This window comes from Protopterus annectens, chromosome 1.part2 (genome assembly GCF_019279795.1).
Source record: "Protopterus annectens isolate FY-2018-M chromosome 1.part2, PAN1.0, whole genome shotgun sequence".
Lineage (NCBI taxonomy): Eukaryota > Metazoa > Chordata > Ceratodontiformes > Protopteridae > Protopterus > Protopterus annectens.
Genome location: NC_056727.1, coordinates 1,091,431,968 through 1,091,455,857, shown reverse-complemented (window position 1 = coordinate 1,091,455,857; position 23,890 = coordinate 1,091,431,968).

Below are 23,890 nucleotides of genomic sequence, written 5' to 3'. Positions count from 1 at the left end.
CGTATAAGCTTGAAAGTTGAGGCAGTGCCCTCATTAATATGCATGGTGTGCTGCCGTCATACTCTTAGACTGGCGCTTCCGTGTAAGACTAATCTAGTCTTACACAGAAGATTAGTAAATCCGGGGGAACATTTTTCTCACTATAACAAGATAATTAACTGATTTATGCTGGGCATAATATTTTCATAGTTACCTCTTTATAGTTGACTTGCTTTCTGTTTCATGACATTATAGTAATAGGTACTACAGTAAATGGTAGCCATGTCTTAGAATTTTCACTGTAGAAGTTAGAGGCCAAAGGGTACCTAACTCATTCTATCTTACTGAGACTAATATCATAGTTATTATTAAGATTAATGACATAATTATATTTCTAGGAATAATAATTGCACAAATGGTATATTTATTATATGTAGTTGACCATTCAGGTCATATAGTCTGATGCTGACATAGATGGTGCACTAGAACATAACCTGTACAATTTGCAGCTTCTGTTTAATGCATGCATTAATTTTACATGTGTATTAAAATACAAAGCTCTGCAACATGAATTAAAAAAAAACTCATTATAATTTTTTAGTAATTTTGAGTAAATTTTGTGATTTCATATGTGTTTACTTTTTCAATATTTATTTTCCATTTCCTGTTAAAATTTTCTGAAATGAGACATGCAATTTTATTTTGTCATACAGTTGCATCTTTTAACATATAGCTTGATTATATTTAAATGGGCTTCACTATAAGAAGTCTCCTAAGTATCATTATAGAGACAAAAAGGCTAACTGTATCAGATTTTGAGTTTTTTACCATGGTTTTTGTGAAGTTTTGTACTGACAATATTTTTTTTAACATTTTGGCTTTGTTGCCACATTTCTGTCTTTTAACAAATGTTTTTATATTAGGTATACCTTGTTTTTATACTTTGGCTTCATTAGATTCCTTTGTTCATATATATCTGTATGTGTGTGTGTGCATTTGTGTGTGCGTGTGTCATGTGTTATATATGTATAAATATAAATCTCCTAGCAGTTATCATGTGTTCCAAGCAGTGCACAGATGCCAAATAACACAGGTTCATGGGTTCATAGGTGTGTACTAGGCTAATGGCCCTGGATCCTTTACAAGTCTAGCCCATAGGATTACTCTGGCATCGTGCCACACAACCTTAGTTCCCAGTGCCTCTGTCGAGTAAAGCCACTGGAGTGATCCCTGGGGTGAATTTTCTATTTCCCATCTACTTATCAAGATTTCTCTTGAAGAGGGCCAGTGAGGTGCTCTGCTTGACATGTATGGGAAGTCTATTCCATAGCATGGGCAGTCTCTGGGTTATGAACCTGTCCCTCCAGCATGTTCTATTGATTGTGGTAATGAGGTTGAGGTCTCTGGAGTGTGTGGTGTGGAGGGATTGGTATTTCTTTTGATGTAGCATTTATAACAGAGCTGAGTCAGACATGGTTTTGTAAGTCAAGCAGAGATCGCCTCTCTAAGTAGGTGATGTGAGAGAGAGAATATTTGGAGTTTTTTAAGTCTGTCCATATAGGACAAATGTTTAAGGCCTCTGATCCTCTTTGTGAGGTACTTTTGTGGCCTCTCCAGTTGTTGCAGGTGTTTAGTGAGGTACATACCAAATGGAGCATTGTACTCAATGATTGGCCTAATGAGGGAAGAGTAGAGGGAGACAATGACCTCTTTCTTCCTGGATGCAGAACTCTTAGTAATGAGATGTGCCACATAGAAGGACTTTCTGACCACAGTGGCAATGTGGTGGTCAAAAGAGAGGTTGCTGTCAACTTGTGTTCCCAGATCTCTTATAACGCCTTCTGTGTTCAGTGGACTACCATCAATGTGGTAATTCATGGGAACCGGGTTTTTCCCAAAGGGGATGATGACACATTTTCTGACATCGAGCTTGACTTATATCTTTATATTTCTGTCATATACACACAGACATATATGTGTGTGTGTGTGTGTGTGTGTGTGTGTGTGTGTGTGTGTGTGTGAGGTCTATGAATAAAACTTGAAAGAATTCTACAATAAAGGGCATGGTCATTTATCCTCCACTGAATATGGGGCAAAATGTAATAATATTTTTCAGAATGGGAAGACAGATGATACTTTAAGAAAATGCAAGCAAAATAAATATAATCATAGTTTTGTTGATTATTAGAATGACATTTCTGATAATTCCAAAAAAGTCATTCTTTGCACAACAGGGCAGTCTACAACAATAGTAACAATTGCAACAGTACATTCAGAGCCATCAGATACAACACTGAGGCCTTACAAACAAACTCCTACACAATGATGTAGTCATAAATGAAGAAATCATTTTCGTTTTAAGATTCTCAATTTGTTTTCATGCTCACTTGATGAAACTTAAGTTTCTCAAAAAACAGTCTGAGTTTTATTTTGGCAGACAACGCAGATGTGGTTGATATGAATAATTTGTTAAAACTATTTGCATGGAAATTTAGTCTGGTTGTTAGGTAAGACAAGTGTAGGTTAATTAAATATTTTACAAAGACTGGACACTTTTAATCCCTCTTTACATAGTGCCATGATGAGTACTTATGAATCTGAATTTCTTGTGTCACTAACAGTGAAACACAGAAACTGCAATATATCTAATAAAGAATACAAAACATTGTTTAATTTACATAATGATAAGACTTTGTGTTTTATGAAGGTTGACAAAAAGGTGTTTTAGTTTTAATGACTTATGAATTTTGCAGAAATAAAATCCTGTAAATTTTAATTGATAATTTGTATATTTTGGTTGCCAGAATATTCATTGATGGTGCTTTTCAAATAATTTGTTACTTTTTGGAAGAGCTTATTAATCATTAATCACAGGTACATGTCTCTTGAGCTGGCTTCTTGTTACTATATTAATCACCCAGATTAAGTATTATTTTTGTCATTTCAAAAATATACAAGGATGTTGCAAACCCATCAGTTAGATGATTGTGCTTTTGGTGGTCAAAATTGAACTACTCTCTCTCTATATTGAGTTTAAAATCAAGTATTTTTAAACTGAGTCCATCATTTTAAAGAGATTGTAATGACTTTATATATAAAAGTAGAGATATGTCAGTTGTTTGTTCTGTTTTTCTTCTATTTCATGTAAAAATGTGTATACTCTCATTCTATGTAATAATGGAATTGAAGAATAGAATTGTTTTCAATTGTTTTATAAAAAATAGCTTTACAGAAAGTAATATTTTTACTTTAACTGAATTTTTAGAACTTGTTATGATTATTTTTCCATTATCATAAACTGCACATAACCATGGCTCAGGTAAATATGTTTCATTCATTTGTAGCCTTTCTGGTAGCTACAGCAAAGTGATGTCCTGGTGTAGATGTCTGTTATTCATTTTATGCAGTTATCATCCACATGAATTGTGATGCCCCAGCCCTGGCCCAATAATCAAGGAGCCTTAATCTTCACCACTGGCAACAGTGCAGGATGTACACATTGGGAGGATGACAAGTACACACACAGTAGAGAGCTCTTAAATTAATATCTAAAATGTTGCTGCTGTGATACTTGCAGGATGACATCACTTCTTGTCATCTGACTATCAGTTTCCAGCTAAATTCCCATTGCTAGAAACTACCAGCATATAGCATCTCCCTGTGAAAGCACATAAACAAGAGCACACAGAGACCACAGTCAGTCTAGGGCTGATTTCTTCCTTTTTCTCCACATCCCAAATAAGACTCCCCACTGGCACAGCTTTAGAGTTGAGATCTCAGATGAGTGGCCAAGCCAAGGCATCCAGCAGTCTCTCTGTCCAACCAGTGCTTTGTGTCCTTGCCCAAGTAGCTGACACACACACACACACACACACCTGCGAAAGGCTAGCACAGGTTTACTAGCTACGCCCCCTTTTGCCCAAACTGTAGTTTGGACTGCCACCAGCAACTCCTTATCAGCTATTTTATAGCCCTTAACAAAGGGTGTCTAATCTTGTGTAATGCTACTGTTAATACAAATGGAAGCTTGACCAATAGCAAAGCTATTAGGAGTGGCCTGCACAGTGTCACTAAACAGATCTGCAAGTTCCCTAAGAGCTTAAACATGTCTCACAAATATCAGCCACAATGATAGGTTTAAATATAAACTAATAATAAATAATAAAAGAACAATAAAATACTCAGTAAATCATCACAGTAACTTCAGAGTTCAAAAATCACAAGAAATATTTAAAACAACATTGCAGGACAGTTTCAAATAAATAAACATTTAAGCTATACTTCATTATATTCCTAATTGTATCTAAGAGAAATTACTGTACCCTAGTTAACTTACTTACAGAGCAAGGCAAGTGTGGTGAAGAGATCTTCTAGCTGATGTTGTTGTCAAGTCAAAGACAAATACAGAAATGCCCCCCCCCCTTCTCTCTCTCTCAGAGAGCTCTTAAATTAATATCTCAAATGTTGCTGCTGGGATACTTGCAGGATGACATCACTTGTCATCTGACTATCAGTTTCCAGCTAAATTCCCATTGCTAGAAACTACCAGCATATAGCATCTCCCTGCGAAAGCACATAAACAAGAGCCTTCTTAGATATGTTCTCAAATAGTGGAAGATGAAAAACAATTTACATTCCTCCATGCAAAAGCAATACAAAAAACTTCTAGTTCTAGACATTGTGTCTGTTACTGCACTAGAATTGAGAGATGACATCTTTTGTTTATGGCCCAGCTATAAAGTAACTTAACCTAAACAATTCTTCTAAAGTTTTGCAAGTTAATCTCCTGTATTTCAGTCTCTGCTGTTAAACAGTCATAATAGTACATGTACATTTCTGCTCAGTACTAAAATATCTCTTCAGCACATCTATAGAATATGACATGCAGTTCTAATACATTTGTAACACAGGCATACAAATCATGCTGCTATTCACAAATGACACACAGCCACTTACAAAATTCCAGATAGCTGGGCTGGCAGTATCGCCTTCTGTCAGAAATATATATACAAATCATATTAATATTCACAAATGACATATAATTATTTACAGAATTCCAGATAGCTGGGCTGGCAGTATTTTCTTTTGTGACATGATTAATAAAAGCACCTCAGCTTCCTCTTCGGGCTTCAAACATTTCAGTGCATTTTGAATTCTTGTTCTGTATCCATTTTCTACAATAATAGTATTTTTACCTCTGATGTTTTTTGCATCACTTTGTTTAATTGATATTAATCGTCAGGCTAATTGCATTTTAATTTGTTGACCATTAACAAATGAGCTGGCAAGAGACCGAGATTCATTAATGGAGTATTCCTATATTCTAAAACTCTGAAATGACAATCCTTATCTTTGCTAATTGCTTTTCTTGTGACATTTTGCACTTTTTGTTCTAGCCATTTGTTCATTAGAATGTAGACAATGTAAACTGGACAATATATACTTGACTTCCTGACTTTTGTACTATGTACCATTACCAAAAATGTCTACATTAGAGATGTGCCGTGTTTTGTGAATATAGACCATAATGGAGTGATTATACTTACACTTGCTTTGTTGTCAGTTCTTACATCATGGAATTTGGAATAATAATATATACATATAAATCATGTGGATTTTTGGAAATGAAACAGATCACTGTCCACTCTATTCCAGGGTTAGCCTGGTACTGGATGTTATAACCTTATTTCCTTTGGGTTATAATGATGCCATATGGCACATCTCTGCACTACTAGCTCTCTATGAATCAATATTGCTGTTCATTACACTGCATCTCTTGTACTTTCGTTGCATGTTAATACTTCCAGATGTTATTCATTTGCCTTCTCAGTTAATTGGAAACACAAAACATTTATTTCATGAAAGAAAACTAAGACTGCTTTTTCGTCACATACTTTTTTTTTCTCAAGGTAGGCCTCTTGTTGCAATTTCTTTTGGTGACTTAATTTCTTTGTCAATTTCAGTACATCTGTAAGAATTAATAATACTGTACTGTACTGTACCGTAATTAGCTGGAAACACTGTACGCAATGAGACTGAGAAATGAAAGTCTTCATCTGGTAATTACCCAAGCTCATGCTGAACAGGTGCCAGTCTCTCCTTTATGACCCAGGTCTTGTGCACGTTTCAGAATGAATTCTCCAAACACTGTAGTTCATTCAATAAGGCTTTATTAGATGTTCACAATATCCAAATACTGTCTTCATTAACAGTACTGATAAACAATTAGTGTTGAAAGTTACTGCATATCATATTCTGATTGTCCTGAACAACATAAACTAAAATAGTCTTTAGCTGACCTGTCTTCTGTACTCAGGCTCAAGTGTGTGTCATCTTCTCTGAAGTAACAGGTCAAACACAATTACTAACCTTAGCTGAACTGCTATCCTGAATACAACATATTATATTGCTTCATTCCAGTAATTTTCCTTATTTACTTTTTCTAACCTTGGTCTCAAGCTTTGTCTAGTATATGCTTTATTTAAGGAATATTCTGTAGCTAGCAAGATTACATCTTTCCCTTGAGAAAAGAACATTCTCTCTGCACACTTTATGTTTATCTTTTATGTCTAATAAACTGTCTCTCATGCTTGACCAACAAAGTTATTTCTCTTTCTGCTTAACTGTCTTTTATGCATAAATGAAACAATTTATTTTACCCTTTAGCCTGTCTAATAACTACTTTAAAATGGTAGTCCCTAAATTTAACAGTTGCCCCTGAGATCCCTGACGAAAGTCCACTGGGACCTAATTCTGTAGTTACCTTACATTTATATTGCTAACTACTGTATACAGCTTTATGCTACAGGACTCATAATTTGAAAATAAAAAAAAAATGTATTTGGTAAACCTGCAATTTTAATTTTGACCACTAGGTGTCACTTGAACATTTATGGCCTGCTTGGATTGAAGTCTCTTAATTTTATGATTTGATTTTTATATTACCTAGATTTATAGTCTTTAGAGTCTAAGTTTAAGGTCTGATGTGTGACTGATATATTTAAAACCTGCACATTATTTAACCCCCTTTTGCTGGAGGAAGAGATCTTGCAAAATGTATCTGTATAATGTACCGTGCTTCTTCTGAAACTGACACTCTCTGCAACTGAGGTTTTTTTAACCTAGGGTTAATCTGCAGACATATTATACACTTCTCCTGAATTTCTTTGCATATTTATTTTAGCTTAAGATTTTAAAAGTATACTTTATGATAGACCAACGTTTCTGAAAACTTACATTACATAGTAACTAATGGTTGTACTTGATTAACTGCTTAGTCAATAATTTTGGTATGTAGGGCAAAAGTGCCCCTTGGTCTGTTTAGTACACATACAACCTTAATCCCAGGACTGGACTGGCAACTTTCCATTGTGCCCTTTCATCAGCATCCTCCTGCATGTCTTGGATCTTTGCAAGATTTGCCTCAACTGTTGAGGCCACTTGGCTCACCTCTGTTATACCTTTTACCTTAATTTCCATTTACTGCATCTGATATAGACATTTTTCCTGCTGCATATCATATAGCCTATAAAGCATGATGGCTATTTTCTAAAGGCTAATTGAAATCTGCACTAAAGAGATAAGTTTATAAGTGATCTTGAAGAATAATTACTATATTCTGTGATAACTTGTGTCTATAAATTTTTATTTAAATTTGCTTTGTAATGTTACTTACCTTTTTTAACTTTCATGAATATTTATGAGCTATAATAGTTTACTAAAACCTATACTTTCTGTATTTCAAGTCTATATCTTTGCAATGTTTGTTAGTGCCCTTAATGTCTGACTAATGTACAATAGTTATGCAAAGTGCACCATAATCTGTAAACATGTGCTGAAATCTGTAACTAATTAACAAATTATGCCTTGAGTGCATTGAATAAGTATTACTACCTATTCTTTAGATAACTTATTGTCAAAGGAAAAAACTTCAAAGACCAATTCACGTTAGGTTCAAGCAAGGCACCCTTTATTACTTGCAGCAAGGAGACAAAGCATGTAGGCACAAGGTTTGTCTGAATTACTAGTGATTAGTATATTATTCTTATACAGTTCTCTTCCTGTCACACAGAAAATGTTACCATTCTATTGCTGACGTAGTTAGACACAGCTTTCTGTATGTTCTACAGAAAATGTTACTAGATTTATTGCTGACTAGGTTAGATTTGCTAGCTTGCAAAACATTTTGAGAAAAAACAACCTGGCCTTGGGCTTATTTTAGTCCATTTTAACTTTTCAATTCTTCAATTGTACTGTTCTAATACATGTGTTACATTTTGTCTAGATTCAAGGTACATTTCTAGCTTTGGTACAAGTAATGCTGACTATGGTTTATACCTTCAAGCATCTATTGTTTTCTTTATCAAAGCTTCTAGCAGCTGCATACATTCTCATAGCATAAGCAGAAATGAATATTTCTTTGTTAAGTTTCATGACATTAGCAGAAATGAAATGTCTCTTGTTATTTTCATGACATTAGCAGAAATGAAATGCTTCTTAAGTGTCTAATAGCTGTGCAGATTCATGCAGTGTGAACAGAATAAATGTATTAACCCTTTTAAACCTCAAATGCACTAAGCATACATATTACTATTATATATTTTTCTAACATTTCCCCCCTTTTAATACTTTTATTCTACTTTCAAGATAAGCATAAACAGTTTTTTCTTCCCCTAACCTCTTCCTACTCAGGATTTGCAGTTAAGAGAGTCATTCAGTGTAAACATATGAAAGCATTTTCAGTTTTTCAGCAATTCTTCATGTTCAGCACCTTGGTATAAGGTTTCTGAAACTGAAACGTCTATAAAGGCTTTAATCAGTCTTTTTATGCAGGGGATGCAACAGCACACACATACAGCCAGTAGGATTATTCCTACACAGATGGCAATCAGAATGTTCATCAGGATACTGCCCCACCCCCCCAAACAATTTCTGGAAAAAGTCCGTCAATGGATTTGGTCCTGGTTTGGTCATGGCTGACACCTGCTGAATTACCTCAAGATGGTTGTCTATCTCATGTTTGTGGTCAGGAATATACGAACAGCACTCCTCCTGGATTAAAGCGCACATACCTCCTCTCGCCGCTAGGGTGAAGTCAAGAGCTATGTGATTTTGAAGCACCACTGTTCTCATGGCAGTCAGTTCATCAGTAGCCAATTCTAGGACAGAAAAGGTTGCATTGCTCATTATTTCAAGAAGCTTAGACAATTTTCTCAGTTCCCAGATTGATTTTGTTGCTCCATATGCTGGCAGTACACCTGCCCATGAGATAACAGTATCACTCAAGTCCATATGTGACAGTCCATTTTTCCCTAGGCCCACAGCATGATGGTTTTTCCAGCACACATTGATTTGACCCAATGGACTGACAGGCTTCTTGATTTCTCGAACATTCCGAATTTTCCCTTGAGGTAAAACTGCTGTGTGTCATATGGCCAGAGCCAGGTACCCCAAAAAACAACTGCTGGACCAATTCTCAAGTAACCATTTATATGCTGTCTGACCACATACAAAGTAACAATCTTCTACTTTGGTAGTAACTTTACTATGCCCTGGCTCTACATGAAACATTTTTTTGTTGATTATAGGCAGTTGCTTATAGAGATCAGCATTATGCTTTACTTCTTCAGTTGTCCTATGCATCAGTTCAAAAAATGTATCATAGCTTGTGTTGCAATAGGATCTGGTGTTATCAGGTTTAGTGTAGCATCTATAGGGAACATTCACATTGCAATTGCTCCAACCCACCTGAACTGTATAATTCTTTTAAAAACACACAGTTCCCTTCTGTCGAACAGACAAGTGCAATGCTACTTTATCTTGTGATGTGACATCTGATGTATCATAAATTAAGTTTGCCCAGGTCTTGTTGGCTCCTAGGGGAACCAAAGATAACAGTAACCCCCCACATGCTGTTGGCAAAGCTGTGCAAATCCAGCAATTCGAAACATTGAAGGTCTCAACATACACAAATTTGATTGCCCGGTAAGTGTTAAAGTTCGGGTGCCACTCTGCATGCCACTCTGCATGCTTGTTTAGTTCAATTTGTGTGGCTGGGAAAAGGAATGACCACAACAAAAAGATTATTGTCACTAGTACAGTCAACAGGATGATTATGCAATACTTTTGAGGAAACGGTTGTTCTGCATTTGGTTGTTCTGCATTTCTGTTTTCTCCGACTCTTCCAAGTAGGTGTATTTGGATCTTACTGAATTCCATCATCTTGGACACATGCTCTTACTCTCTGCCCTAATAGGACCTTCAGCACCAATGGTTTCTTCACTGGGGTTGAGATGGATCAGTCCTATTGATCGGAACCCCTTTGTAGCCAGACTTTGTGCTGAGGGCCCCGATGGAGAGGTAAGATTTTTGTCCAACTCAAAGTTCTTAACCAGCTTGCAGTGCGTCAGGTGTATCCACGAAGCTCATTCTGCTATCTTGACTGCAGTGGGTGTCGAAAGAAGCACCTGGTAGGGTCCTTCCCACCTTGGTGATGACCAATTCTTCCTCTTGATGTTTTTGATCCACACCCAATCTCTGGGCGTCACTGCCACTTCTGATGTCTCGGTTTGTTTTCTATCTGAAACAGAATTTGACTGCAACAGATGTTTAGAACTCAACAACTTTTTCATATATTCAGCTAGTGTGAAATCAGCTTCCTGGACTAATGACATGAGAAGTTTCCACTGGGATGTATAATAAGCCCTTCCAAATAATTTTTCAAAAGGAGTCAATCCTTTTGCTGTAGGGACAGTTCTCATGCTCAACAGTGCCAGGAGCAAACAGTATAACAGTTTTTTCCTGTCTCAGCTATTAATTTTCTCAATTTGTTTTTTAGTATACCATTATGCCTTTCAACTAGCCCTGCAGATTGTGGATGGTATGCACAATGATTTTTTTAAAGAAATACCAAAATGCTTACTCAACTGCTATATGGTTTGATTTACAAAGTGTGTACCATTGTCACTGTAGATCCTTTCTGGAATACCAAACTTAGGAATGATTTCCTTGACAAGTACCATTGCCACCGTAGCTGCATCTGGATTTTTGGTTGGAAAGGCTTCCACCCATCTGGAAAACATATCTACAATGACAAGACAATACTTCTTATTTTTTCATTTGTTCATTTCTATGAAATCCATACAGATAGTGTGAAATGGATATGGTGGAGTAGGGAAACTCCCTTGCTTGGGCTTTATCACCCCCTGTGCATGATGTTTGTTACAAATCTGACACATCAAACTAAATTTTTTAGAGTAGTTTGTAAATCCATACATTGTGAACACCTGGTTCACCAGCTGTACCATCCCCCCTGTTGAGACATGGCACTGCCCATGGCTCAACAAAGCTGCATATCAAAACAAATTATAGGGTAGTATCGGTTTTCCTTCTCTAGAGATGTACAGCCCCTTTTCGAGGATTGCTCCTCGTTTTATCCATCATTGTTTTTCAGCTTGCGTAGTGAGTGCCTGCATTGTTTTTAACATATTTAAATCTAAAACCTCAGAGGGTTGTAAATCCTCATTTAAAAGAAATACTTCTGTGGCTGCTTGTTTTGCAGCTGTATCAGCTCTCGCATTACCTTTTGAAATCCTATCTTGTTGCTTGGTGTGAGCTGTACATTTACAAATGGCTACTTTCTGATGTAACTGAATAGATTCTAAAAGATCTAAAATAAACTGTGCATGATTTATAGGTTTGCCAGTAGATGTTATCATTCCCCGGTTTTTCCTCTGTTGCGCAAAAAAACATGTACAGTAGAAAAAGCACAAAAACATGTACAGTAGAAAAAGCGTACTGGCTATCAGTAAAAATGTTTACACATTTACCCTTTGCTAAGGTACATGCCCATGTCAGGGCAATCAATTCTGCTGCCTGTGCAGATAAGTTGTGTGGCAAAGGTTTTGCTTCTATAATCCCAGTATCAGAAACTACTGCATATCCTACTAGGTTCTGTCCTGCAGGACCCCTTTTGCACGAACCATCCACGTAGTATGTCACCTCGACATCATCCAAGGGGACATCCATGAGATCTTTTCTAGGTAAGTGTCTTTTGCTCAATTACCTGCAAGCAGCGGTGTGGTGTGCCGTCTGCAGGGGTTGGGAGCAGAGTAGAAGGATCTAAAGTCATGCATCGCTCAATTGTCATACGAGGTTAGCTCAACAATATAGTCATACAGGAAAGATGCTTAGCAGGGGAAAGATATGCCACCTTTTCTTGTAGTAAAATAATCACAACTGCATGTGGTACTCTCAAAGTGAGAGGGTGGAACAAAACTACTGAGGCTGAAGCCTGTACTGCCATTGCAGCTGCAACTACTGCTTGTACACAGTGGGGTAAGGATCATGCCACTGGGTCTAGTTGTGATGAATAGTAAGCAATGGGGCATTGCTTATCCCCATGCTGTTGTGTTAGTACTGATGTCATGTAACCCTGCTTACAATCTACAGTTTGGAAAAAACGTTTATGGTAGTTTGGCAATCCCAGAACTAATGAGGACGCTATTAACTGCTTTAGTTTGCAGAAAGCAGATTCTGCCTGTGGTGTCCATTGTAACAAATCCTGCGCTGCCATAGGCTTCTTATATATAAGGTCAGTCAGAGCTGCAGATTCCAAAGCATAGTTTGGAATCCAGCTCCGGCAAAAATTGGTTGTACCCAGGAAGGACATCATTTCCTTTTTGGTAGTGGGTTTTGGTGCTTGCAAAATTGCTATTTTTCTGTCTTCATCTAATGTTCTACCTTCCTTGGATATTACATATCCCAGGTATTTGACTTGTTTTTTCCAAAGCTGCAGTTTACTTTTATTTACCTTATGTCCTTCAGCGGCTAAAAATCGTAGAAGTGCTATGGTATCTTCTCTACATTCCTGCTGGGTGGGGGCTGCCAGCAAGATGTCATCAACATATAGTAAAACCTGACTGCCTCTTGGTGGGGTGAATCCCACCAAGTTGCTTTACATTTCTTGTGAAAATATTGTTGGACTTTCACAATATCCCTTGGTAGTCGCATATATGTATACCTTTTCCCCTGAAATGTGAATGCAAACCAATACTGGCTGTCAGGATGTATTGGTATCAAAAAGAACGCGTTGCTGATGTCTGCCACAGAAAAATACTTCTGTTGAGGTTTCAGATCATTCAACAGGGTGTGTGGGTCTGGCACCGTAGGTGCTCTTGGTATTACTGCATCATTTAAAGCTTGTAAATCTTGGACCATACGCCATTCTCCGTTGGTCTTTTTAACTGGAAATAAGGGTGTGTTACATGGTGAATCTGGAGATTCTACTAGTATCCCTCCTTTAAGTAAGGCTGCTATAATAGGCTTTATCCCTGCCTCTGCATCTGCATCTTTTCTTAAGGGATACTGTCTTTTTTGTGGTCTGAATGCTGACGTTGACGTGATAGTAACTGGTCCCACTGTACGAATGAGTCCTACATCTGATTTTCCTGTTGACGAGAGGGTCTCTGGTATATTTTGTAAGGCATTTTCTTCCTCCTCTAACAGGAGTATCAATCAGCTGTCCTCGCTAGACTGCAAGTGCACAGCTGGGTTGGTCTGAGTTATCCAATTCAACTTCTGTATTTGTATTCCCTGTTCTGACAGTTCTAGTTCTGTCTGTTTCTCCCATCTCATGACTTTTTCTCCTAGGTCTGCCCATTCTATATTTCTGTTTTTTGTTAAGCTAACATGTGGTAATCAATTAAATTTATAAAGTGCAAAGAACTCCTGGGGCAATGAACAGCTGGCTACACTGTTCCCTTCTGCGTCCCAGTACAGGTTACACAATACCAATCTGTTTGCATGATTTTTAAATAATTCTTGCTCATATTCTTTTTCAGGTCCTGGTGTGTTACAATAATACAGGGTACAGTGCAACAGGTGTTGCTTATCAATGTCAAGGGAGGGGAACTTGCTGATGGCTACATTCATTAACTCTTTGGTCACAGTCCCTGGAACAGTTGTAACCAAGTCCTGGCTATACCAATAAAACATTTCACCCTCCGACTGCACTGTAAAGGTATCAATTTGTCACTGTGCTTCCATACCCTGCATGGTTAAGACTACTGCTATACCAAATAGCTGCATGAGGTCTCTGCCCAAGAGGTTTACTGGGCATTTTGCAGAAACAACAATTTTGCTTTTCTGTGTCAATCCTGAAACTGGATCAGTTATTGTAATGTTATGGGAGAGTGGCTCCCGATACAGCTGTCCATTAGCTGCTTTAACCAGTATGTAATCAGGTGACTCTGTGTTTTCTGGCAGTTTGGAGGGATGTATCAGGGTTCATGATGCCCCTGAGTCACACAAGAATTTGACTTCCCTCCCTTCTACCAAGAGTGTAACTTCTGGTTTTGTGTCTGCTAAATAAAGCTCCAAGCTCAATAAAGCTAGGTCCAATATTTCATTTTCTTCATTGTCACCAACTTCCTGCACTTTCTCTACTCCCTCTAGCACATTCTCATTTGTCCTTTCTTCGCTAGCCCCTTCTAGTGATTCCTGACTACCATATAGTCAGTCCTCACCCTCCTTATCTTCCGTTGTTGCCTTCTTGTTTTTCTTGCAATCCCTTGCCAAATGTCCCTTTTTACCGCATTTAAAACATTCTCCCCTTTTCTTTTGCCCTTCAAAGTCCTCTGATCGTTGATCAGATTGTTCGTTTCCCTGTGCATTTTTCTTGCCCTTTTTCCCGGACTGTACTATGTAAACTTCTGCTCCATCTTCTACAGAGAATACTTGAGCTTTCTTTTTCTTTTTGCTATTAAAATGCCTTTCGGCATGCCTAGCATATTCAAGTAATGATTGTAACCTGCTTGTTCGATGGTCTACCATATGTTTTGTAATAAAACTGCTTATAGGTGCAATACTGCCCTTTAAAAATGCATTCTTTAATTGCTGTTCATATGGGGAATCTTGTGTTTGATCTTCAGGAACCTGCATTCCACAGTGGTTATTAAAACACTCTAATAATCTGGCATAGTACCAGTCAATTGTTTCACCTTCTTGTTGGATGCATTGATTAATGCGAGTACAGTCTGCCCTAGGTTTCCATTTTTCAGAGATGCGGTCTGTAAGACATTTTACTCTGGTGTCTAATTCTGCGCTGCTATGTGGGAGGGGTCTTTGTGAGCATCACGGGGATTCCAGTTCCCACTAATCATGTACCAATCTGGCCGTACAATCCGTCTAACTACCTTTTCTATTTCTTCTCCATTTAGGTTATAACTCAGCCTCATTCCTTGTAAATCTTCTGAGAATTTTCTAAAATTAACCTTTGGATGGAGAATTCCCTCAGTGGCTTTCCGGATGTCTTCCGGAGTCCAAGGTCTATACACTAAAATAGTTGGGTCCTGATTGTCTTGACCTGCCTGAGGATTGGGTACTTCTATAAGTGGGCATATTTCTTCTTCTTCTCTTATAGATCATGAATTCTTAACCATTTGCCATAACTTGATGCCTTCATCTGAGTTACCTGCCTTTGTTTGGGACCTGGTCCTGATGGGATCTCTAATTTTAGTCAGTTTTAGTTTCATAATATCTCTATCTTCAGTGACTACAGGATATCGTGGGGGTGGATTAACCTGTTCACTTGCTTCATATTCTGGTAAGGGAGGCGGAGGTGCTGATGCTATTACTAAGTTATTGTCCTCCTTATCTAAAAACATTGCTTTTGAATTTTTGTTTTTTTGTTCCCTATGGTTTACTTCCTCAAGCCACCTGTGTGCCTGAGGAATTCCTAATCGACGTTGCTTTTTTACCCGACCTTTGGAATCGGTTTTGAGCTGTTTGATAAGTTTGATAAGTGAGGATTTTTCAAATTTTCTGTCAAATTCATATTTATTAACCCATTTTGAATAATATCTAATATTGTCGGTGCGCTGCAACTGCATATATTTTGTGTCTTCTGTTAAAGGTGGATTTTGGGGTCTTTTTGTGCAATTATTACCCATTTTTTTTCTACCCTTTGATCGTTATGTAACCTCTTAATTTTTTAACGTGGTACCACGGATTTTGTTATAGTCTCTTCAGAATGACTGCCTACTTATTCTATTTCACCTGATCTATGATAAGACAGTAATCTTTTTTGTCCCTGACTTGTGAGAAAAATGCAGTCTGAAAAAAAAACAATACACATCTAGTCCCTGATCTAAAACAGAAAACAGAAAAAAGTAGATTCACCTTACCTGAGCCCACGTGATTGATCACCAATTCACAGAGACCCATCCTTCAGTCACAGATCAGAAAGTGGCTGTCCTCTTTTGAACGACAATTCAGTAGGAGGACTTTCCATATAAGAAGAACCGATTTGGTTTCTTCCCCGTACGGTTTCAACCACCTGGCCGTCTGATCCGAGGTGAAGAGAGGGTTCCTGTCCAAAGGACCAATCTGTCAAAGGAAAAAACTTCAAAGACCAATTCACATTAGGTTCAAGCAAGGCACCCTTTATTACTTGCAGCAAGGAGACAAAGCATGTAGGCACAAGGTTTGTCTTACTTACTGGTGATTAGTATATTATTCTTATACAGTTCTCTTCCTGTCACACAGAAAATGTTACTATTCTATTGCTGACATAGTTAGACACAGCTTTCTGTACCTTCTACAGAAAATGTTACTAGACTTATTGCTGACTAGGTTAAATTATTTGCTAGCTTGCAAAACATTTTGAGAAAAAACAACCTGGCCTTGGGCTTATTTTAGCCCATTTTAACTTTTCAATTCTTCAATTGTACTGTTCTAATACACGTGTTACATTTTGTCTCTAGCTTTGGTACAAGTAATGCTGACTATGGTTTATACTTTCAAGCATCTATTGTTTTCTTTATCAAAGCTTCTAGCAGCTGCATACTTTCTCATAGCATAAGCAGAAATGAATATCTCTTTGTTAAGTTTCATGACATTAGCAGAAATGAAATGCTTCTTGTTAAGTTTCTAATAGCTGTGCAGATTCATGCAGTGTGAACAGAATAAATGTATTAATCCTTTTAAACCTCGAATGCACTAAGCATACATATTACTATTATATATTTTTCTAACATTTATCTTAATAGTTTACCAAACCTATGCTTTCTATATTTCAGGTCTATACCTTTGCATTTTATGTAATGCACAATAATTATGTAAAGTTTACTGTAATTTGTAAATTAATTAACAAATTAAGCCTGCCATGTTATACCTTGAGTATAATGAATAACTATTACTACCTATTATTTAAATAGCTTATTTTAATAAGCCTATAAAAATAATTTTGTCTCTTTACCCTTAATTGACTAAATAATGTAATTACGTTGCTTTACCCTTAACTAATGACTGAATAATGTGAAGTATTTTGAAATCTGAATGAAATGTACTATACTGAACACATAACAGAATATGAATGTCACATTCCAAAACTCAAGTGACATTTACATTAGCATATACTGAACATTTAAAAATGGCTGTGTATATTCTGGAAACTAACTAAACTAAAATAATATCTTTTGGCAGTGATAACTAAACACAGATAAAAGCATACCTGAATCTGGTACATGTTATATTCTGAGAACCAAACCATCATTGTTTGAACATAAATATACTGAAACTAATACTGTTGCACAATTGTCTGAAAACATGAGAACATTTTGACAGTGTTACCTAAACACAAATAAACTGGAATCTATCTGAACATAGTACTGCTGTACAATTGTTACCATGAACCTGAAAACATGAGAACATTGTCTGAAAACATACATACTTGCTTTAACTCATACATTTTAAATTTAAACAAACATTGAAGAAATAACTGAAACACATAAATAGTCAATTTCCACCCCACACCTCTTGCCAAATTTTACTCTGCGTTGTTCCAGTCACTGATGAGGTAAAGGAAGGCCTGCTCTGATGTTTAAGTATCTTCTTTGTAGTTAGGCCTTTTAAACCTCTTCTTTTAATTTCTTGTGCAAGGATGGGCAGCTGAAATTATTGACTGTATTTAGTATTAGGTCCTTAAAATAACATTTGCATTTTTAACAATTCTAAAACTGATAGCATTACTTATTGCCCTGACCATATTTATATTTTTCTGCATGAAATGCAGCGTTAACAACTATAAACTGGCAGCATTGCTTACTGTGCTGACTTTATTTAAAATTTTGTGCATGAAATAAATAGTTGTTGCTATTAAACTCTTGCAAGTTTGTAGGCAAACTGATATTATAGCATCTTTATTTTTTACAATATATTTTTATTAAAATCTAACACAACACCTAATTTTGACATAATGTCCATTTCCAAAATGGTACTGTCACATTGGGGCTGTAACAAGAATTTTGCTGTTATTCTCTTCTCAGACTGATTGGCTTTATTTAAAAATCTAATCTCCAAAGGCTTGCTGCTCACTGCAGCTACCTCTGACCCTTCAAACCCTGATAGCATGAGAACTGTACTTGGATCCTCTGGCAGAGGTCTGTTTGTAACTGAAACCGAAGACCCTGTATAATGAAATATATGACCTGCCATCCTTTCTAACCCGGAATGAAGTCAAATACACCAACTGATTTGGTGCTGAACTATTATAGCCTTTATACATATTCTGAAAATTTGGTATGTCACTGGAAACACTAATCTGAGCTATAGCATACTTTTGCTTATACCTTGGGCTCGAATGTTGTACATCACTTACATCATTTGCCCAGTCATTAACCATAGTGGGCTGCCTTGTATCTGAAAAGCTAACAATATTTCCTGTCTCTACCTGTCCACTATGTGCACTCCCTTCAGAAAACAATAAATAATGAGGTGGTTTTTCAGTAATTTTACTCACTGCCCCACCCTCAAATCTTTAAACATGTCTAGCTTTATTGGAAACAACTGGAACTAAGTCATCAATATCAGCTTTTACATGCTTGTATTTTCATGTCCATTATTTAGGACACTGTTTTTTTACACGCTCAAGTGTTTACAAAAAAAAAAAAAAAAAACATTTAACTGCTAGAACTGATGAAGTCTGTTTTACTGCTGCATTATCAGTATTTACAGAAAAAAATGTATTACTGACATCTGTTTCTGTCTAATCACTAAATGGACAGCTTCCTCTAAGGTCTTGGCTGTAGCAATTATATTTAACTTGATAGTTGTATCAAGTTTCTGAATTTATTTTAAATGAAACTCAAAGTAGTAATGTAACACTGTGCATTTTTGCATCTATATAAAATCAGTTTAAACTGTTGAACATTTTGTCTTGTGACCCTTAGATATTAATATACTGTTCTGTGAGTGAAACTCCACCCACTGTCTCACCATAACCAACGTCATTTATCTTTTCAGTAGTACTGAATGCTGCATGAATTTATTATTACTGTCTACAACTTTTTTGGATAAATAGTAAAACTGTAAATGCATTAAATGGATAGCACTGTCTTTAATTCAACTTGCTGGGCTGACTGTAATCTGAGCTGATGTGCTTGGCAAACTGTCATCTCCATACGGATGTGCTTGGCAAACTTATCTCCATACAGAACATATACAGTCTTAAACAGATTACATAATGTACTGTTTTATAAATAGGATCTGAATTTTTAGCTGTGTTGTCACCTTCACAATATAGCATTGACTTTAAATTTTACATTCTGTAAACTAGCAAACATGATTTTGTCTCTGCCTAATTATGATATTGTTTATGCATTCCAACACCTTAATACAAAGCTCTTGACTAATTACTGCAAAACAAATAATACAAAAAATTAATTTGCCAACTGTAACTGCAAACCTTTTATTCTGTTACTCAGTTTGACTGTTAGTTCTGATATACCTTACAAGACATAGAGGCATATGGTTACACTTTTTTTCTAACTGACCACACCCAATATGTTTTTCTGACCACTGCAGCTGTGTCAGCTGAACTGGAATTTATTTTAGTTTTAATCCATAAATAGGTTCATAGGTTCATAGGTTTATACTAGGCTATCTGCCCTAAGGCATTTATAAGCCTAGCCCAAATTTTTGTGGCTTACGCCACCCCTTATATGAAAAAATACTGTGCCCATTAGTTTGTTGTGCCTCTGTCCAGCAGTGACACAGAGATGATTCCCAGGATAAACCTACGATCTCCCATCCACAGGTCAAGATTTCTCTTGAACAGAGCCAGCGAGGTGCTCTGCCTCACATGGATCGGGATTTTATTCCACAGCATAGGGAGTCTCTGAGTGATAAATCTATCCCTCCAGCACGTCCTATTTATATCTGTGCTAAGGTTTAAGTCGCTTGCTCTAGTGGTTTTGGTGGATTTGGATTTTTTGAGGTGGAGCATGTCCATTAATTCCGGGTTGGACATGGCCTTGTATGTCAGGCACATGTCACCTCTGAGCAGACGGTATGCAACTGAATAGAGCTGGAGTTTCTTCAAACTGGCAGCATATGACAGATTTTGGAGTCCCTTTATCCTTTTGGTGAGGAACTTTTGGGGTCTCTCCAATTGCTGCAGATGTCGGGTGAGATACATCCTGAATGGGGCATTGTACTCGATCATTGGTCTGATAAGTGAAGAGTACAGGGGAACAATGACCTCACTAGATCTGGATGTGAATCCCTTCATGATCAAGTGGGCAATGTAGAAGGTCTTTCTAACCACTTTAGCAACATGAGTGTCAAAAGAAAGGCCACTGTCAACCTGGGTCCCCAGGTCCCTGATAACCTCTTCTGTGCTTAGTGGATTGCCACCTATATGGTAGCTTGGGGTTACCTTGTTTTTCCCGAAGGGTATGACTATACATTTTTTGGCGTTTAACTTCAGGCCATGGCTCTGGCACCAGCTATCTGTTTCCGTGAGTCCCTTCTGAAGGATATCTGTGTCCGATGCACTTTCCACTATGGCGCCCAGTCTGCAAACTTTGTCAGCCAAAGTCCTCCCATGTTGGCCTGTACTTCTGAGAAGTAGATGCCGAACAATAGGGGGCCAAGGACCAAGCCCTGTGGGACACCACTTGTGACCGGCTTGAAGTCTGACATAGCGCCAGCAACTCTAACCCTGTGGGTTCTGTCCTTAAGCCAGTTTGCAACCCATCTTGTGACATATGGGTTTACATTTAAGCTGGTAAGTTTTTCTACAATACCCAAGTGGGGTATTGTGTCGAAGGCCTTTGCAAGGTCAAGGTAGGCTGTATGGACTGCCTTTCCCTCATCAATGGCCTTGGTGACTGTTTCGAAGAAGTCGACCAAGTTCAAAAGGCATGATCTGCCCTTGACGAAGCCAAACTGGGTCGGATCCAATGTCTGCAAGTCCCCTATATCTTTGTTTATGAGCTCCATTATGATCCTCTTCATAGCTTTGCAGACTAGACTTGTTAAGCTTATGGGGCGGTAATTACCAGGGTCCATAGAGGCACCACCTTTGTGGAGTGGGACCACAGTTGCCTCCTTGGGCACGTATCCTGTGGTAAGGCTGAGATTAAACAGCTGCCTTATGTGCGGGTTTAATTCCTCATTTAGCTCGTGTAGCACACAGCCGGGGACACCATCCGGTCCCATTGATGCTGTGTTTTTAGCTTTAGAGAGAGCAGCTTTCACCTGCGCATTTGAGATGTCTGGGAGGCTACACTCTGCTAGGATAGTTATCTCTCCTTTGGGGGGGAGAGGGGGGTGAAGTTTGCACTGAACCTGTCTGCCAGTATGTTGGCAATGTCTGTGGGTTCAGTGATTTTTGTATCATTTTGGACTAATTCTGAGCATATCTGGGAGTTTCCACCCAGGTTCCTAACATAGCTGAAAAAGGCCTTATGATTGTCCTTTGAATCCATGGCAATTTTTCTCTCAAAATTGGCCTTAGCTGATTTTATGAGTGCTCGTATTTTTTTACTAATAATGATCAGGGGTGACTTCCCTTTTATGGATTTTGTTCTATCATGTAATAGCTTTCTCCTCTTATTGTAAAGTTTGTTAATGGCTGGGGTCCACCAGACTGGACGTTTGCCCTTTGTGGAAAGAGTCTTGGTTTTATTTGGGATTGCCTGATCCATGCAGTCCTGGAGGTGTTCATAGAAGGCATTTGTAAGGGCTTCCGCAGCTTGGGTTGTGGTTTCCACTGGCTCAGGGGCCTTGAAGGATACCACACCAGTCTTGAGTAGTGTGAAGTTTGCTTTAGAGAAGTCCTTCACTGTGGTCTTTTTTGTTTGGGGTGGGGGCGCATTGTGGATTTCCAGTGAGATTAGTTTATGATCTGATCTCACCAATGAGGGATATACTTCGTGTGGAGCATTTTGTCCCCATGTTTGTGATAATGAGATCTAGTATATTTTCTCCTCTCGTGGGAACAGTGACTAGCTGTTCCATGGCATTTGAATTTATGAACTCCAGGAACCGTTGGGCTAGAAAGTTAGGGCTTGAGTAATGTTCCCAGTCTATATTCGGGTAGTTGAAGTCACCCAATATGATGGTGTTTGGAGATACATTTATACCCTCCAGTGTCTTCAGGAAGGCTGTGTGGGGTTCCTGAGTTTGAGAGGGTGGCCTGTAGCATGCTACAATTTGTAGAGCAGTTTTGCCTATGGTTAGTTGCACCTGGATGGTTTCCGGCGTGCGTTGCCACCAACCTGGAGGTGTAGGTATCCTTTATGAATATGGATACACCCCCTCCTTTTGTGGTGTGGTCCGGGTTTTGGGGCCGGAACGCATGATATGAGGTAAAACCTAGTGCCGGGGTGCTCTCAAGAGCCTTGAACCAGGTTTCAGTTACAGCACAGACATCGATGTTCTCCATACTGAGAAGGGCCTCGAGTGTGTGCATTTTGAGATTTAGACTTCTGGCATTGAGCAGCATTACCCTCAGTTTCTTCCCATTTTTGTTTTCTAGGGTGGTAGGTTTAGAATTTGAGCCTTGCCTAAAAAGGCACTATGGGGTGGCAAGAGCCTTAGCCAATATCTGGAATCCCAGGGTGACAGGTGCAAGCCGCCTTGCAAGCAGCGTGGCTTGTCAAGCATGTCATCCCAGGCAGACAGACACTGGATCCCCTTTGAATGACACCAGACATTAAGCCAATTGTTAAAGCTGATCATCTTGTCTCTATATTGTGGCATCATTCTTGGTAAAGGAAGGATACTGCTCAGGGTCAGGGTCATACCTGCCTGGGCTACATAATCAGAGAGCTCCTCTATGTCTCTTTTCATGTAGTCCAGGGAGGTACATCTCAGGTCGTTCACACCAGCATGGACAATGATCTGCATGTTTCTGTTGTAACCAATTCTTTAAAATCTGTACATTTGCACAAATATCTTTACTGAAGTCTAAAACAGTATAAACAGAGTTGTTACACTTTGAACTGTTAGCTGCTGTAATCTTTGACCTTTTAAATCCTGACAAAACTTCAATTGTGTCTATGTGTAACTGAAATGTATTTGTCTGTAAACGATGAGATAACAGTAAACAATGACAGATTAATGCTCTGATCTTTACAGATAGCTATAGAATGCATTATTTTACTTAACACTGAAGTATGTTCTTCAGTTATATTGCAATTTACTGTATTAAAATCTGCACTCTGATTCCTTTTATCTCCCTTCAGTGTAAAACACTATGCTTGATTCTGAAAATAAGAAACTAGATGAAATAATGTGAACTTGAGACATTGTCTGCATGTTATGTATGTTGACTGTGTTGACATTTGTATGTGTAATACTGCAACATACTTCTGTATTTTGAATTGTATGTGTTGAAACATTTATACAAGGATTAATTAAGTCTAATCTTGTACTGACAGAAGATGACTCATACGCTGGCATAACCCTTTTGCAATTATAAATATTTAACATTATTGAACTAATAACCCTTAACTTTAAGAGAACATTTTTAAACTTAAACCAAAGATTTACTGATGTGCAGAATTACTTGACATGTTTACATGCAAATGACTGTAACTGATTAATTTAAACATTTTAGAGGTGT